The 12,925-nt window shown below is 42.5% G+C and overlaps 1 long non-coding RNA gene and 1 other non-coding gene across 2 annotated transcripts; both read left to right on the top strand.

Annotated features, from left to right (window-relative positions):
* The first annotated feature begins 5,414 nt into the window (after nt 1-5,414).
* Nucleotides 5,415-12,616, top strand: LOC110478919 (uncharacterized). The gene is made up of 7 exons (XR_002466836.3): nt 5,415-5,454; nt 7,147-7,196; nt 7,650-7,719; nt 8,298-8,378; nt 9,550-9,579; nt 10,110-10,162; nt 10,731-12,616. It is a non-coding gene; the product is annotated as an uncharacterized LOC110478919 (long non-coding RNA).
* On the top strand, nt 10,498-10,568 carry LOC116183517 (small nucleolar RNA SNORD50). The gene has a single exon (XR_004148149.1). It is a non-coding gene; the product is annotated as a small nucleolar RNA SNORD50 (small nucleolar RNA).
* Nucleotides 12,617-12,925: the final 309 nt, after the last annotated feature.

The raw sequence follows: 12,925 nt of genomic DNA, 5'->3' as shown, positions 1-12,925 counted from the left end.
ACTCCAAATAAAACCCAAATTATGGATTGGAAGAAAGAGAGACAGTTGGCCAGACAAAAAAGATCCTATGACCAATTCGACCAAAATTGCGATGACAAAATTTATAATTGGGGAAAAACGAAGAGGGTTGCCGCTTCCATCTTTTTACCGTGGTATGCGGTTGCTAAAGCCCTCGGTGAGCTTTCTCACCTGGAGTGCTGGATAGCGAAGCATGCCAACTCATCGTCCGCCACCCTCTCCGATCTCTTGGCGGACGAACAGACCACCAGGCAAGCCACCCTCCAAAATCGGGCGGCGATAGACTTTCTGCTGCTAGCCCATGGCCACAGCTGCGAGGACTTTGAAGGACTGTGCTGCTTCAATTTGACATCAAGAAGCAAATCTATTCAAGCCAGCATCCAGCGTATCCAGACGCAAGTCCAACACCTACAAACGGAGACTTCGGCTGTGGACCCTGCCACCAAGTTGCTTTCTGAATGGGGCGTCCCAGGATGGGCAGCCTCGATCCTTAGAGGACTTTTATGGATTTTAGTTATTGTTCTTATTATTTTCGTTGCCCTAGCGATTTTCAAGAAGATGTTAATCAAAACTTTAGGGAATGTTTATTTAATTAACAAAGAAGGGGGAGATGTGGTAGGGGAATTGGGAAAAGCTCCCCCGAACATGCCTTGGGAGGAGGCTGTTGTATAGGTTCCCGCCTCCAAGCTGCCCATCAAACCTACCACTCCCCTCATGTTATGTAACCTTCAGTTATGCCCACCTTTATGTCAATCACTTTTGTACTTGCCCTTAGTTCTAGAATGTTCTTAAGTTCTTTGTCTGCTATTGGTTCTTCCCCGGTTACCGCCCCCTTCCCTTATTCCCATTTGTTGTACCCCTATTATCTTATCCCAACTCCTCCTCCTAGCCCTATTCCTATTGGACCCTTTGTACCCTGTCCCTCCTACTCGCTACCTGATATAAGTCCTACCCCGCCCCTTGTTCGGGGCTCTCTGAGCCTGCTCCCTTGCTGTGTGGTCGGGTCACAGATCCTCCCTGACACCCACCCTCAGTGAATAAAGCAGAGCTTGAGAGTCAACCTGCCGTGGTGCAAGCCTTATTATTACCATCGCGTCCTCGCTGAGGCCTCCACGCCAGAGAGAGCCCCGGGGACGCACATTCTCATGCACACAAAAGTGATAATCCTCTAGGAGGTTTCCAAGGTTTATATATCCAGAGGCTGGGCAAATACTTGGGGAAGGACATGCTTGTTCTATCCCTACTCCCCTCCCTAGGCATTTACTTTGGGCTACATTTGGGAGCAGGATACTAATGGGTGGTGGGGGTTGGTAGACCTTTGATCTGACCCTGTACAGCTGTTTTAATCTTTTTATGATCTCGTTTATTATTAAAAATTTTAAAAAGCGCTTGTCTATCTGTGACACTGAAGTGATTAAAAAAATTAAAGAGACATGAGAAATTTAAATAAAAAATTCTGGTATCTGCAAAATACTAAAAACAGAGTCACATTCATAAGTTAAATTGTTTCCCAACTCAAGTATTTTATGATGCACAATGTGAAATATGGCAAAGTCAGCTCAGAAGTTTGCAATGAGTACTATCTGTTTTGAAAAGGAAGAAATTAAAGCTACATACAATAGACTTCCTGCTGGGAAGGTGAGAGGGAAGGGAACTCAGCATCCCAAAGGATGCCCTGGTAAAAACCCCAAACCAAACCAAGAGACATGAGTCATCAAAACTACAACATTACTGGAGAAAATCCAGGAAGCCAGACCTAAAAGAGGAACAGAAAGGAAGTTGGGGGAGGGGGGCGGGGGAGGGGGGGGGGGACGGGGAGAGAGATAGAAATAAAGAGAAAGAACAAGAAATAAGTAATTTAAGACACAAAAAGAGACCTTTGAGAGAGTTGCTGAGACCTGAAAAGCAATGTAGTCACATCACCAGTCTTCCAGACTGACATACATTTGTGTGGGCCAACACAAGAGTCAATCCATTACATCCCCATTATCTTATAATCAGCACTTCCTTTTGCCAGTACTGACACTGTGCATGAATGTGAAGCCTTCTGGTGAGCTAAATTCAGAAGCAACTCATCTATAAACTAACACTTTATGGCAAGCAGGCTTATGGCTCAGACCAGCCTTAGGATCTCTCTGGAGAGTGGCAATAGAGGATCAGTTCTTGCTCTACATCTTGCACCCTCATCCAGACAGCTGGGATATAATTTAAAGATGTGAAAGACTGAAGGAGGGGGAAGAAATGCAAAATAAGGAACCTTACTTTGAAAAATAATCTATGTTTCTGGTGTACATTTTTACTTTGGTTTGGTTAACTTTTTTCAGACTTGTAATTGTTGCCTACCTACATTCAAGCCATGCTTCACTTGACCCACAAGCTTGTCCAGTGCTAGCAGCCTTGGGTGACGCTGAGAAATATGAGACACACTTCTTTGGGGATAAAAGGTTTGCAAAGCAGTGCATTCAGGCTCTACTAGTAAACCTGTGCCCTCCAATCTGACAGAGAGATGAGGAGTTTCCTCTGCCAAGTTCCAAAGCCAGGGTGCAGAAGCACTGCACAGTGTGAGGCTCCCTGTCCTGGGTGCTCACCTGTGTTTCACCTGCAAAGCTTACACTACAGAGCAGCACCCCACAGCCCTGGACAGCCCTTACTCACCCTCAGTATTTAGAGGCTTCTTATTATTAAATGCAAACTAAAATTGTACTAATTTATACTTATTTTAATGTAGTTTGGGATTAATTGTTTTTCTCCCCCCAGTCTTTGAGAAATTAACATGCAGTAAAAACCCTCCAGTGCACTGTTAGAAATATGGAATTATTAGTAAATTATTATTACTTAGTAAAGGAATGGTAAGGAGCTGCCTTCTTTCTTTAGGGCCAATTGAGTAGTGATTAACGTCTGTGATTACTTTGCTTATCTTTAACCCTGATATCACTAGGGGAGGGTGGCTCAACATTTTCTGTGCCATGTGGCAAACATCAGTTTTGAGGCCTTTTGAATATGTCAGGTGGAAAGACAACAACAGCATAAATTGCTTGCTTATCTGTGCCCAAGCTGGGCTGCTGAGCATTCCCTGAAGCACTAGCAGCTCTTCCCCAATGCTTACAGCTTCTCACTCTCACTCCTGCAGAAACAGCAGCTGGAACAGCTGTGGTGGGAAGCACTCATAGAAAAAGGCAGCATTTCAGACCTCTCTCCTCATGCCTCTACAGCAGAAAAGGGGTCAACTGCAGCTCACAGTCAAGATTTCAGACATGTAAAATGGGATGTATAAGAAGAAAAGCAAAGAGAAGTGTCATTCGCTGCCATGGACTGCAGAAGAAAACTTGGTTAAAATTTGCCAGCTGTTTAGTTTTCCTGATAGTATTAATCTCAGTAATTTCAGGAATAAAATTGCCAAATATTTTAGCACCTTATAACTCACTATTCTAGATTTCCCTTATCTGTTCCCAGCAGTTAAACCCTCCTAAGAAGAGTCCATATGTGGAATATTGGTTTTGTCATATTGTTAATAACTTGTCAAAACACCAAACATTTTCAGCTGTTCTTCATCCTTCCTTGTTTTTTCCTTATTTCATCAATTAAGTTGCTTGATATACTAAACCTTTCAATAAACAGGAAGACAAAAAAAACCTATTTATAAACATACCTACATAAATGAGAATTTAGGATATGGTTTCCCATCAGTTCAAACATCATCTAGGCTGTAGTGCTCCTGCTATCCCCACTGTAGCCCATGCACCTTTCACTAAGACTTTTTTCCAACTCTTCCACATAGTACAGGAGGCAGATTCAGATGGAGACTGTCACTTTACGAGGTGCAGCTGTACAACTTCCAGTGGCTAAATTGTGGTGGAATAGGGTGAAACATAAAATGGTTTGGGCTGGAAGGAACACTAAAGATAATCCAGAATAATAAAGAAGCTCCCCCTGACAAGCCTTCCATTCCACTAGACCAGCTTGCTTGCAGCCCCATCCAACCTGGCCTCGAACACTTCCAGAGATGGGGCATCCACAGCTTTTCTGGGCAGTCTCTTCCAGTGTCCCACCGCCTTCACAGTACAGAAGTTCTTCCTAAAGTCCATTATTAGGTTCACTGTGGAACAATATCCTTAGACTCTATGTATAGAGTGAAAAACTGCAGAAAGCTCAATTTTTTGCCAGTTGTGGGTAAGCGGAGATTTTTCAGCTCTTACAACTTGTAATGTTATACAGGGATATAGCATAACATGCTATTTCCAAAAAGCAAAAATGGGTGTGCCTGTGGTTAATGTTTCAGAAACATCTAATTAGAGCTGGAGGAAAGTTGAGGCATCAAGGCATAGCTTCACAAGGTTAACCAGTTGGGTGCCCTAGGGAACAGGAAAATAAGATAGATATAAGAAACAAGTATTCACTCTTGGGGCAGCTGGGAAGCTGCCTGGTAGAAAAGGACCTGGGAGTGTTGGTGGCTGACCATGAGACAGCTGTGCCCAGGTGGCCAAGAAGGCCAATGGCATTTGGCCTGTATCAGCAATGGTGTGGCCAGCAGGTCCAGGCAGTGATTGTTCCCCTGTACGCTGTACAATTGTACCTTGTACGCTGCAATGGTGAGGCCACACCTCATGAGCTGTGACCCAGCTCTGGGCTCCTCACTGGAAGAAGGACAAGAGTCCAGAGAAGGGCAGCAAGGCTGGTGAAGGGTCTGGAGCACAAGTCCTGTGGGGAGTGATTGAGAGAGTTGGGGGAGAAAAGGAGACTCAGGGGCGAGTGACTTTCTCACTCTCTACAACGCCCCTGAAGTGGACTGTAGCCAGGTGGGGGGTGGCCTCTTCTCCCAAGAAATCAGCAGCAGGATAAGAGGACAGTCAGTCATAAGCTGCGCCAGGGGAGGTTGAAGCTGGACATTAGGAATTTCTTCACAGAAAGGGTGTTTAGGCATTGGAATGGGCTGCGCAGGGAGGTGCTGGAGTCACTATCCCTGGAGGTGTTTGAGGAGAGACTGGATGAGGCACTTAGCGCCATGGTCTGGTTAACGTGGTGGTGCTCGGACACAGGCTGGATTCGATTATCTCAGGTCTTTTTTAACCTTAAAGACGCTACGATTCTTCGAGAAACACGTTCTTTAGGTTTGGGAGGTGGAGTAGAAACTGGCGTACCACGCTGTGCGTTTTCCCGTGAAACCTGTAACGCAAGCCGTGCGAGCGGCCCCGCCCGGCCGCTCCCGCGGCCCCTCAGCGTCCGGCCCGCGCGGGCAGCGCGGCAGCGCCCGCCCCGCCGCGCGCCCCCGACAGCCAGGCGCGCTCCCGCCCCAGCTCCGCGCGACGCCTCCGCCCCTCGGCCCGCGCGCAGGGGGCGTGGCCAGCCTCGTTCCCACCCTGCAGCGAACATATAAAGCTGGCGCGCGCGCGCCCCGCCCCCTTTTTCCCCGCGGAGCGCCTGGTGCGGCGGTACACGGTAAGGCGGTGCGGGATGCGTGTGTGCTGCTGCCCCGGCGGGGGATGGCTTCTTCCTTTTGCTTGGATGTTCGGGACGATCGCCCGCAGTGCCGGTCTCATAGTGCCTGAGGTTGGAGCCGTCAGGGGAAGCTCTCACCCTTGGGAGGCGCGAATAGAGCCAGGCGAAAGGCAACCGTAACCCGGCTGTGGGGCCGCAGCCGCCCGTTCACGGTGCCCTGGTGAGAGCCGCGGAGGTGCGAGGGGACTTACTGGACTACATGTCTCAGCATGCCCCGCGGCAGGCTCCCTGCCGGAAGCCGCGTCCCGGGGCGCGGGGCAGGCTGGGATCGGTAGGCGGCGGTGACCCGCGTGGCGCTGCCGGGCCCGCGCCATTTTGATCCCCGCCCGTGGCGGCCGGGGCTGGTGCGGGGGTGCTGCCCCTGCTGAGCCCTCAGCCGCGGCTGGGGCAGCCCTGCACAGGGCGGCAGCCTTCAGACACCCGGGTGCATGCATTAAATGCTGGATAAGGCGGAATCGCCTTGTTCATGTGGCAGAGGGCTGGTGCACATGCTTGTGCTACCCGTACATCTTTATAGAGGGCTCACTGACCGGCATCATGGCATTGCTGCACAGCAGAAGACTTACAGAAGTACTGTGAAATCTACATAGCATCCCAAGGAAAAAAGACCCACAATATTTAGGTGATCCCTGATATAAATCATAAGATTATGTTCTAAGTAATTATGTTTTTGTATTTTTAAGACAATGACATAGCATAATAAAGAGAGATTCGTTATAAAAGTAAACCACCACCCCAAAGTACTGACAGAAGCCTATTGTGTGCTTAAGATGCCTTTTTGTCCTTCCTATGAAATGCTGAGGTCTTTGAACCCATAATGCTTCAAAAAGAACGGGAAATACCATTAACTATATGTATGTACAATTCCAGGCTCTTACCTGCAAGCAAAGATTAGGATGTGGGTTGATTTGCATAGGAAGTTGTCAGGTGCATTCATTGTGTGTTTAATTATCTTGTCTAACAGTTTGAGTCACATATTACATTACCAAACAGTAAATTTTTCTAACTTAAACCATTAGTAACCTTTGATTATTGAGTTTCTTGCACTCAGGCGTTAATTTTATTGCACACAAGAAGTAGAAGCTTAACTAAGGCTTTCTATACCCTTGTTTTTGTGATAGGAAACAAAAATATGTGATAGGTTATCTTTCATTGCTCAGTGCATTTTTTAGGTCTGTGTAGTACAGAGTGAGATATTTTAAATAAGCACATTCAAGTGATAATGTATTGTCACACATTTTTTAGACTGCTTGAGTTGGTGGATTTTGATAATTGTTACATGGTTAAAACAATTCTCTAAACCCAACTTCAGTCAGTTCTTAAAAATGATTAAAAACTGGAGATGACTTTTCCTTAAAAGGTCTTTGGACTGAGGTTTAGCAGTGGGAACATGCAGTTATTTCTACAATGCTTTTCATATGAGATTTCAAATAGGAGTAACTTGCAAATCCTTTGTTGCTTAAAAGTGCATTTCTTATTGCTTTTCTTCTGCGCACTTGTGGTTTAGTACTTAATGTACTGCTTCTAAAGATTGTGTTGATGATTATTGCCTCATAATGTATGTGACTTGCTGGCCTGGTAATATTAAATCCGGTGATTTCAAATTGTAAGGCTGTCCATATTTGTTTTTAGGTGTGATGGAGAGGAGGTTTTCAACGGTGTCAAGTACATTGCACATTAAGGTAACAGCTCTGGAATTTTTAATGTTGCTCTAGAAGTAACTGCATTTCTGTTTTAGACCAACTCAAATGCATGTGTTTCATAACTTGGTTTCTGTATTTTTGTCTCTCAAAGTATGGGAAGTGCCAGAGAGTATCAGTTTTGTATGGCTACTAAGTAGGACAGAAATGAAAAACTACATTGCGTTTTCATAACTGCTATCAAAGTGATAAGTAATTATTTGATAATTTTTGAGTTTGGTGCTCTTTGAGTTAAAGTCAGTCTGTAGGTTAGTTTTTAGTAGACTTCTTTTGCTTACAAAATTTCACCTTGTTGGGCATTTCACCCTTTCAGAAGAGTATTAAATTGTAGGAAAATGTCAGTTTTTTAGCGCTTGGTGGTTATGTTTCTGACATAGTAACATGAGAGAGATGTTCTCTAGTTTAAAAGATAATTTTGCTTATCTTTAATTTTAGCATTTCATGGAAGGCCTGTCACAAGTAGAAGAATACGTCATACACACAAGTGGATTTTCCTGAAAGCTGAGTATGTTCTAAATTATCAGTGGGGATAAATGGATTAGAAGATGATGCATAGGATTAAATTAGTAGTTGTGTCATTAGCTTTAAAATTGAGGCATCAGTAATTTTGGGCATGTTTGACATGGTCTAGAGCTGTGTGGGCTGGGGGGTTTGGGAATAGATATTTGTGTTGGTGGAGCTGGTAAAATGCCTATCCTGAAGTGTTTGTACAAAATTTAAAGTTCACTTCAGTATAGCTTTTAATTGTGAATTTGCACTTTATTGGGAAATGAGTATGAAGCAGTGTTTAGTCAAAAAAAAAAAAAAAAGGACATCTGGATGCTTATTAATATAAATAAGCAAATATTCCTGTAATTTAATAAAAATGTGTATTCATTTTTTTAATGTATAGTTGATATCCTCACTTCCTTGAAAGAAAGAAAAAATAATTTGTATTCATAAAGATCCAGGATCTGTCTTCATTTAAATTTTATTCAAATGCTTATAACCAGTTGTTACAAAAGTAGAAATTGGTTGTTCTTACTGGCTTATGTAGCATTATACATGAACTTGTTGTAATTTGTGATTTTACTCAATTTCTAGAGTGGCATGAACAGTTTCAAGTAATGGGAATGCGACATATGCTGAAGAAAGATTTCCTCGAGACAGGAAATAAAAGAAAAGGTAATATGTATTGAATAAACAGCAGACATTTTTTATTGGTTGTAATTTATTCCCATTTAGTACACTGCTAGTGAAAGAGGTGAATGTTGTCTTGTGGAATATATAAATGTATGAATGGTGTTACAGTTCCTGTCACTGATCCTTGTGGATAATGGTGAATCATGCTAAAACTGCCAAACCTGATGCATTGATGAGCAATTTCTAAAGGCTTTGGCTACTGAGATCAAACCACTTACAATTTTTCAATCATAAACCATCCAAGCTGCTGTTGGTTTAATGCTGTTGCTGTGTACAAGTGAGGTGCCAGCATGTACCAGGCTGTGAATAAGAATGTTGTTGCATTGTTTAAACCCACCTCAGGTCTGTGTTGACACAAATAAATACTGCTGTAGAAGCTTGCATCTTTAAAGAGCAGAGAGGAGGAAGTGTTAAAGAATATTCTGCCTTATAGTGGGTAAATAACAAGCATTAGTCAGGTTTGGTTAGGAAGTTTGAAAGCTAGGGATGATGTTTTCACTTCAGTCCTCTTAGGACAATTAATTTGGGGCTCATTCACATGTGAGCATTTAGGAAATGTCTAATTACAAAGGTGGAATTTGATGGTAAATTGTAGTGAATTCTAAATTCTATTTCAGCTCCAGAGATAAATTACTTCTCAAGGGCTGGTATAATGTACTTGAAGCAGGCAAAAAGAATGCTCACAAATGCTTACTGTGCTTTAAGAATAATAGTGGTTTCTCCAGGAACTTCATTCCCACCTAAGTAGCTGAACTTAACATTTTTCAGTGAAATTCACTGTACTGCACTGGTGTTTGGGTCCATCGGCTGGTTGTAGTTAAAAAGTTACAACAGAGGGAGTGAGAATGTCTCATTTTCCTGTGTTGCTACACATCTGTAACTTCATTCTACTCCTTATTCAAGAAAGGTACTTTTAAATACTTTGTTAGCTATCAGTACTTTCTTTTGAACAGTGGGTTTTGTTCTAGTATGTGAAGTTCAAGTGTATAAGTGAAACTTCTTGGGCAGCAGTGCTGCCTATAAGATGCTGTATTGTTTAGACAGGCACTATTGCAGGTAGAAAAGGGTGTGACTTTATTGCTCACCTAGAAAAAAGTTAGAAGTAGCAAACCTTGTTAGTATTAACTAACCAGTGTGTTTTGTGTCTTTGCAGAGATGCTTGAAGGCTGCCTCTGAATAGAAGGTATGAATTCTAGTAAATATTATTTTTAATCCTGATAGGCAAATTGCCAGTGTCAGATATCCTGATAATCAAGTGTAATTCCCCCTCCTATCATAGTTCATACCCAGCTTGAGCAATAGCTGGGCAAAAGGAGCAAAACAAATTGTACTGTGATATGACTACACTTTTGATTGAAGTTTCACAGAACTTGCAGTGTGCTGATACTAATGCAGCACATATTGAAAAATGCAGTTTGGTCTGTACGAGAGGCTGATTGGATCACAGAATCACAAGGTTGGAAGAGACCTTCAAGATCACAGAGTCCAGTCCGTGCTCAACTAAACCATGGCATCAAGAGCCACATCCAGTCTTTTTTTTAAAAACACATCCAGGGATGGTGACTCTACCACCTCCCTGGGCAGACCATTCCAGTACTTTATCACTCTTTTTGTAAAAAACTTCTTCCCAATATCCAACCTATGTTTGATGGCAGGTTGTATTTTGAGTGATGAAAGAAAACTTCTCTGAATTTATAAATCTCTTTTTTACAGGAAAATGTGTTTTGTAGAAAACAAGCAGGAACAAGTGCTTTTGGCTTATTCAGGTATGTAACTGAAAAGCTCATAAACATTTTCTGATTCTAAGTAAAGTAACCATGTTTACAGTTCAGATTTTTTTGCAGTATGATAGTTACAAACATAATTGATCAATTGATATGGTAAGTCATAGTCATTTAAAAAGCACTTGTTCCCCAAGGCACAGTGTGAGCTGATAGCTGTGCCTAACCTTGCTTAGCTTTCAAACCTACAAGGAGTTTTAAATAAGTGTACACTATTACTGAAATACAACAAAATGTTAGATGTAATACAAAAACTAAGCAATTAGAAACCTTATGGGCTATTTCCTACTAAATGTATTGTTCATGTGCTGCTTTTGTCTCATCTGTGATGATCCTATCCCGAACCTGAATTTGTTGTTGAAAAACTTTATACGGATCCGGAATCTGAGACGAGACAAAAAACTTTCTGAGAAGTGTTAGTCTGTGTGTTTAGGTTTTTTGGGGTTTTTTTCAGAATTAGCAGCATGTTAATACAAACTGTTGTGTGCTTACTTGCAAATTGAAATTTCTTCCTTGAATGAACTGTTACTAAGATCTTGTTCTCCTTTTTCAGAGATGAATGGGAGCACTTGTCAGAACTGCCTGACAAATGTGGATGATGTAACCAGAAGGAAGTGTAACACCTGAAGAAATACTGTGGCTTGGAGTTAATGCTTTTGAAAAGCCTGCTAAAATAGCTGCAGTTTTGTCCAGTAGATAATGTCTGTAGATATTTAAAACACCATCTTTCCAAAATACTGAACTGTCTTCTGCTGGAAGTGTAGCAGTGATATTAGGGAAAGGAGTGCATGAAAAACCCCTTGACTATTTACCCTTTTAAAATACCGTATAGGTGCACAGTCTTGCAGATACTGGAGATCTGTGATAACTCGGGAGTGGAGCTCACAGGCAGACCCTGTAAAAAGGTCGAAAACAAAGACAATGTCTACAGCTTGCATCACTGTGTCTGGTGAGGGAGTGAGGAGTCAGGGTTTTATGAGCTGCTGCTTCAGCAGGAGAAGACTAGTACCACAAGAGTGGAACTGCCCTTTGAGGAATTCACTGGCAGCAGTACTTGCTTGCTTTGCTTGCTCTGTGGGGGAAAGAGGTTGGTAGTGGGAAGAGAGCTAACGTACATTGCAACTTGGGCTTTTGTCTTGGTTTGAAAAGACAGGTGTCTGCTAAGGAAGGCAAGAGCCTCCCTTGAAATGGAAAAATGTAAACCCTCTCCCAAAATACTATAATTTTAAAATTAAGGAGCTCTCAGGCAGAGATATGGGAATAGGAATAACAGTTCTTTATTAGGAAAAATAAAAAAGCAGTAATACAAAACAACACTGATAGAGTCAGAATACAACCTGACAACCCTGTGGGAATCAGGATGTTGGTAGCAGTCCAGTTAGATGGTGGCTGGAGTACTTTGGAGCAACAGGTGTGGTTCTGTTGAAGTAGTGATCCTGTAGAAGGGTGGAGTTTTCCTCTGAAGGTCCACTGGTGGTGTAGATGGCCCTGACCTTCCTCTGGAAATCCAGTGGAGAAGAAAGCTGCTCCTGGGAATCCAGTGAGAAAAGGTTGCCTTGTGGTATTCCAAACCTCAGATTATATCCAGATAGGAATGCTTGGCTCCTCCCTCTGGGCAGAGCCTCTCCCAATGAGATAATGCAATTTTGTCAGTCAAGGAATGACCATTAACAGAAGATACCTCCCCAGAGGGAGGGTTGGATGTGGAAGAGATAAAGAAAACTGCCCAATTAACAGAAGATAACTGCCACACCTCTAATAAATAGCAATAGAATACACACCCCCTGTCCCTTCCACACAAGAATGGAGGATGATAAGTTGGTCACCAAGTAAATTTAAAGACAACTCAGGGTGTACATAAGATAAAATTTGCCTTGAAACATGACTTTCAAGCCTTATTGTCAGGAATTCTTTGTAAAGGCAGAAACATAATGATAGCATAATTCCTACTATAACTGAATAACTTTGAAATCATCCAAAATATATAAAACAGCCCTGTAGTTCATGGGGGTGTATCTGTTCATCAATGACAAATTCTATGTAAAGTCCAATTTTCTGTCAAAAGTAGTATGAAGTATAAACATTACCAGGAACAGCACATAAAGCATTGGAACTGTCAAAAATAAGTATCCATCATGCTACTGAAGTGGATGCCAAGGATGTGAACTCCAGGAGTGCATTGGCTCATTCAGTATCTCCTATGGTTTTCTTATTAAACAGTGGCCTGCTTCTTTGGCTAAAGGCTGCTCTTTTTGAGCAAGGAATGGTAAATCAGTCTATTGAATATCAAGATCTGCAGAAATAAAGTAGAAAATAGCTTTCTCTTGATTGCTTTCAATAATAACTTGTTTCTGTTAACAAATGTTGCTGGGAATGGTGCATATTTTTACATGCCATGTTTTACATATGCTTTTGAATAAAGATGAGGATGTTAAGTCATGGCTGTTGCACATAAGCTGTGGATCACACCACGGTGTTCTTGACTGCTTGTACATGTCAAGAGCTATGGAGGCAATGTGGCCTTTTGCTGACTGGTGCCACATGTACTGGGCACACAAAGCTTCATATTGTGCTTGAGTGACTCCAGGACAAAAAATACAACTGTACTCAAGAAGTGGGGAGGTAAGATTAGTCTCAATCTTCTACTGCAGATCTACAAAAAGTGGGCATTTAGTAGAACTGCTTGGCTGGTAAGTCCACAAGTTGTCAGTCTTAGCTACGTCAGTCCTTTTCTGTGTATCAAGATGT

Source organism: Lonchura striata, chromosome 3 (assembly GCF_050655825.1).
Source record: "Lonchura striata isolate lonStrDom1 chromosome 3, ASM5065582v1, whole genome shotgun sequence".
NCBI lineage: Eukaryota > Metazoa > Chordata > Aves > Passeriformes > Estrildidae > Lonchura > Lonchura striata.
The sequence above is the reverse complement of the archived record's forward strand: the minus strand, read 5'-3'. Positions and strand labels throughout refer to the sequence as shown.